General features: G+C 36.9%; 1 long non-coding RNA gene across 1 annotated transcript in view; it reads right to left on the reverse strand.

The window, feature by feature from the left end:
- The window catches only part of LOC136849877 (uncharacterized), a 24968-nt gene extending 19691 nt beyond the window's left edge, over window positions 1–5277 (reverse strand). Inside the window, exon 1 of the long non-coding RNA XR_010856452.1 lies at window positions 5140–5277. This is a non-coding gene — a long non-coding RNA (uncharacterized lncRNA). The remainder of the gene's footprint in view (window positions 1–5139) is intronic.
- Between the last annotated feature and the right edge of the window lie 723 nt (window positions 5278–6000).

A 6000-nucleotide genomic window follows, 5' to 3' on the forward strand; every position in this document is an offset into this window, starting at 1 on the left:
ATCATCTTATTCTTCTTTGAATTTTCCGCAACTATCTGCCTCTGAAAAATCTGGGTTGTATTACAGACACAAGCCTTTATTGTACTACTGTATTACCAAACCCTTCTTCTCTCTCTCTCTCTCCTTCAGTCTCTCTCTCTCTCTCTCTATCTTTCTCTCTCTCTCTCTCTCTCTATCTTTCTCTAAGTCCCAGTCGCTTCTAAACTTCCTCCAACTTCTTCTTCTCTGAGTTTCCCGCATCCGTTGGCGCCCTTCTCTGTGTATACTTAACGCTACTTTTTTAAAACACTTCTTATTTGTTCCCCCAATCTGCAGTTTTTCTGCAGATTCCCTTTCTGCTTGCTTGTTCTGCAGTAAGGAAGGGGAAAATGTCAAGTTTTGCACGGTAGCAGCTGAGCGGAATAATTGCAGACTGCAGAAAGAGTTGGCGGATAACAGTTGAAAGTCTGATGCACGGTTAGTTTTTGCAGCGCTAAGACACTTTTTATTCAAGATGAGTAATACACGAGTTGAAGAACGTATCTGTAAGTGAATAGTTAATATAGGAGCCACTGAATTTACGCTACTATGAGAACTACAGTATACTATAGCCAGACTATAAAAAGTGCAGTTTATTTCTCGGTTAAGATAGGAATTTTAGCTTTTGAGCGCCGAGTGACATGACTGAAAACATACAGTTGATAAATGAACATCGCCTATAATAAACAAAACAGAACTGGTGTTTATATCAAAATAGACTCAAGCCTCTCAGCCGGTAAAAGATATCCACATTATCCCCCATGTAATGATATCTAGTCTATTCCCAGTAACCCACGCGATGTCTCATCCATCACAATTACAGCACTCCGCCAAGATTCAAACCGCAATGGTGTGTTACCTCCCTCTCGAAAGTAGCCAATTAGGCTTTTTCTCTCCTAACTGATCACGCTTTCATTCTCCCCTGCAGTCGCCCATTTTCCCCCATAATCGCGATTTCATGTCCCATTACTCTGAGCGATCACGATATCTCTCTCTCCTTTCGTCATCAGATAACGACCCGAGGGCAGGTAATCATCACAGGAGCTGTCTGGAGGCAGAAGTGATCAGTGAGTCTACAGAACTTGCCCAAGGCTCTGATGAGCTTTAGACTGACGATCTACAGCAGGCAATTGATATCTTCGCGTTCTTTCCAGTGATGGATGTTTCTTCTTCTTTAATTCTGCAGTGTTAGGAGAAAGGGATTCAGTAACTTGGATGAATTTTACTTCTACGGAAAACATTTTATTCAGACTCAACCAGCTTTGCTTTCAGAACTAGACGTGGTCTATTCAATAACTTTGTCATATCCTGTATCCTAAGTTTTTAAAACGTTTTGATGGACTTTCTACTTTTCCTTCATTTCCTTAGCGTGGTTATGTTTTTTCCATTAATTTATCTTCACGTTCTCACACTCTTCATTACAAACTTCGGCTATCCGTTCTTTCTCTTCAGAAACTGAAGTTTTCTTAGTTTTACTGAAGCTTCATTGTGTAACCCATCCCAGACAATATTTGGTGTCATATTTTCTTATGCCTTCATACAGCTTATTAAATCAAATAAACACTGGTATGGGGGAACTAAATACAGTAAATAGCCTAGACTTAACATCTGTACTTAAAACAAATAAAATCTAGCAAGATAACGAGGCGACAGTTACATGATTTAAACATTGTTACGCTTTGCAACTAGAACCATCCTGCGCTATGCGACTATCCTGTCTCAAAATAGTCCTACCCCATATACAGACCAAAGCCTCAACTAACGTTACGAAGACTTAAAACTTAATGAACAATCATTAATAATGATTTTTAAAGCTCTAACCTCTTTCGATTATTTCCTGCGAGGATATAAACCACAAGAATTCTATATTCTAGATTTTCATCTCCTCAATCGGCCTAGGGTACAACCTGCCCACCTAACGAAACCTTCCGTGTCAATCATTTTCTGGCACGTCACACCCTGCTGATTATCATGGCCGCAACATTATCATTTACATTATCCATAGCGCTATACATTCGTCTATTGCTTCTCTGAATCCCAATGATTATTTACTTAAACTGTGTTAAATATTCGGCGACTTCAGAGTACAACTCAGCACGCAGTAGCCTACGGTACGCTTGGGTGGCTCGGCGAGTCGGCGAACCAACCGTTAATATGCAAGATATACACGGCCTACGCACCACACACGTGTGTATGTGTGTCTATACGGACATGTCCGTGTGCTTGGCGGTACAAGGGGCTTATCACGACTCCCTGAACGATGCAAAAAAGCAGTCCAATTGACATGGACTGCAGTCTACTTAAACTGAAAATGTTCGTTAACACACCCCAGAAGTGTGTAATAAAATTCGAGCCCTTTCGCGCCCTAATTTCATTTCAAGGATAATTAGGCTTCGAGCCATTAGAGAGAGTGAGAGAGAGAGAGAGAATGAATTAGCCTAGGCATTTTACAGGCTAAAATCATTTCAGCCAGGAATGAAAGGGACAAAGAAATGAGAGAGAGAGAGAGAGAGAGAGAGAGAGAGAGAGAGAGAGAGAGAGAGAGAGAGAGAGAGAGAGAGAGACTTGGTCTAGACATTTTACAAGCTAAAATAATTCCAGCCAGGAATGAAAGGGTAAAGAAATGAGAGAGAGAGAGAGAGAGAGAGAGAGAGAGAGAGAGAGAGAGAGAGAGAGAGAGAGAGAATTAGTCTAGGCAATTAACATGCTTCAATATACTTTAGTCATGAACGAACAGCTAAATTAAAAAATAGTATATATACGCATTTATATATACTGTATATATGCACCTCCCCTCTGCTAATTCCCCTTATTTCCACTACGAGATCCAAAAGTTTTTAAAACTTCCAACATTAACAGATCCCTGCCTGGCATAAAGTTAACACATTAATCAATTGGTCTGAACTTGCATAAAACCGTATGAGAATACTAAGCGCCATTGAAGGGGAGAACAGAAATTAATATATATATATATATATATATATATATATATATATATATATAAACAAAATGAAAACGGAAATTGAAAAATATATGTATAAACAAAAATTAAAAAAAATATTTATAATCAAAATATATATATAAGCATACTTTTAAATTAGCAATTAAAAGTACGAATTACCCCAGAAGCGAAGGATTCGTAATAGAAAAGTATAAACAAAACAATTAAAATACACATTATATATAAGCATACTTTTAAATATACGTTATGGGAAATGTATGCGATTAAAAATACGAATTATATACACAAATATCTCGTCCCAAAAGCGGGGGGTTCGTAATAGAAAAGTATAAACACAATAATTAAAACATACGTTTTATATAAGATGTACGCTGGAGGAAATGTAAGCAATTAAAAATTCGAATTATGTATGAAACAGTCTCATCCCAAACGCAGAGGATTCGTACTAAGAAAAATAAAAACAAAATAATTAAAATATACTTTTTATATACGGGTACTTTGAAGTATACGCCAGAGGAAATGTCAGCAATTAAAAGGACGAGTGATATATATAATAGTCTCGTCACAGAAGCGAAAACGTGATTTGTTTACGTAACAGGACGACTTGACTAAGCAAGTCCATCACGTGACTGGCCTCATGACTATGACACTATGACATCAGTCTGTTGCGTTTAGCTTTTTTGTTTTGTTTTTAATTATTTGAAGGAATTACGTCCATTCCTTTGTTTAACTCGAGAGTATGACTATGTCCTTCGTGTTTTGACGGAATTTTTTGTTGTTGATTATAGATGGAGCTATATTAGTTAGATTCTACTTTCTATATCACTAGATCTTATATATATGTATGTATGTATATATACATATGTATATATGTAAATATGAACATATATATATATACATATTTGTTTGTGTATATATATATGTATATATATATACATGACATTTCCTACGCATTTTTTGTGTGTGTAACGCTGTATCTCATACAGAACGCTATACACAAATTCATCGGAATCCAACAACTGTATTTTCAATACAGTCTGAGAGAGAGAGAGAGAGAGAGAGAGAGAGAGAGAGAGAGAGACTTTAAAATAACAATCTCTCGGATCTTCAAACCGAGCATTGGTAACTCGCTTGAATTTGCAAATAGGCTACTTCTTAAAACACACGCAACCTTAAAAATACCCTTCTTACTACAAAGACCCACAGTCTTAAAATATATCCTTTTTGTATGCGACCCACAGCATCTTCCACTACATCTACGGTTGATAATAAATCACAATAACGCACCTGGAAACGATCTTTCATGGCGTTGTTGATTAACAGCACGCCCACGGAACTATAGACAGGGCCCGGTGAGGTTACCAAATTGCCAGAAACGCCACCAAATATGGCGTAGCACCCTATACCGTGAAAGCCCACCGCATGCAGACATTCGTTTTGCTTGTTTAAAGACCTATGATGATTTTCCCGTAATTTTCATCAACGTAATTATTATGTTGTGTAAAATATGACTCTAAGTTCGTTATGTAATTCAGGCAGTGGCGATTTTAGTGGCAAATAGTGTTTTTCATTCTATAAAAAAATTCGTTAAGTTGATTCAAAGTAGACCTTACATAGCTTAAAATGGCTAGGCTTATTCCTACTTGCGTTGTTAAACATTATATTAACGTAGGAGTGTAACAGTATAATTGTTTAAGAAAAACAGACCAAATAATTAAACTGAATTAAATTGGTTTATAGATTCCATTACAAACCTACTTCTGTATCGTTACAGTGTTACCATGTCAAAATGACCAATCGGCATTTGTGACTTATTTTCTAGTTTTGCAAAAAAAAACGACACTCGAACTTAATTTTACTTTATGAGATCGTGATTTAAATTCATATTTTACACCTGCAACATATGGTACATCTTTTATTAAAAACAGGTGTCTGCTATGAGCACAAATAACCATTACACCAGTTTTGTTCAATTTGTGTCGTGGAGAGGACCCCAAGTGTCCCGTCTTTCAATTTTATTCTCTGGCGGCTTAAAGCGAGTACCCTGCTCCCTAATTTCACATGGCATGTCACATACGCCGTAAGTACGTTACGTAAGTGATAGATCATTTAAATGTACTTGAACCGCTTAAGAGAAATTTGCATATTGCTGAACATACCTAAGTGACGTCAAGTGTTCCGCTTGTCGTTTCCTTTTGCAGTTCGTGAATTCTAGTGTCATTTATCCATAACTTCATATTCTGATCACGCGAAATAATTCATCTGTTTCTGTCTTTCCTCTTTCTTGGTTCATTCAGGACTATTTTCCTTATGGAAAACACGACCGACGTACGCCGATGTTTTGTAAACCGAAAGATATAAATCACACACTAAAGTAATGTTTATTCCGTCGGCTCCGAATGGTTGTAAACAATCGAGGGGGGGTGGGGATGGGAGAGGGCTTCCGATGACGTCATCAAAGCTTCTGTTCATCCGCCAAGTTGGTAGGAGGATGTTCTTTTGTTTTTTTGTTGTTGTTGTTTTTTTTTTTGTTTTTGTTTTTGCAATAAAAAAAGCTTTCGGAAGTTGTTGACGGTTTTCAATGGAATTATAAGGAAGGGTGAGCCTAAGAAGAGAGCATCAGCTTTTGAATTGGGTCTGGAATGCGATTTGTAGGCCTAAGTACCTCTCTTGAGTTTAGTCTGGTAAGGAGAGCGGAAATTCATATTTCTGAAAAGCAAGTCAAAATATATGCATTTTTTTATATAAAAAGACGAATGTTGTGGTCATAATTAAGCTTAGTATTTGTCATACTAATATCATTTCCGTGATCTTAAGTCTCTTAACTTTTGGGGCATTAACTGGTACTACCTTCAAGTTCACTTTTTCTAGTTTTATTATATATTTCTGTAGCCGCAAGCCGAATACTATTAACATTTAATGCAAACTACATATTTTTGAGTTTCCAGAATACAAAAACATTACCGTCATTAGAACCTGTTATATGGATTTTGTAGACGACGGAGATTAGATTCGCACTA

Source organism: Macrobrachium rosenbergii, chromosome 21 (assembly GCF_040412425.1).
Source record: "Macrobrachium rosenbergii isolate ZJJX-2024 chromosome 21, ASM4041242v1, whole genome shotgun sequence".
Taxonomy (NCBI): domain Eukaryota; kingdom Metazoa; phylum Arthropoda; class Malacostraca; order Decapoda; family Palaemonidae; genus Macrobrachium; species Macrobrachium rosenbergii.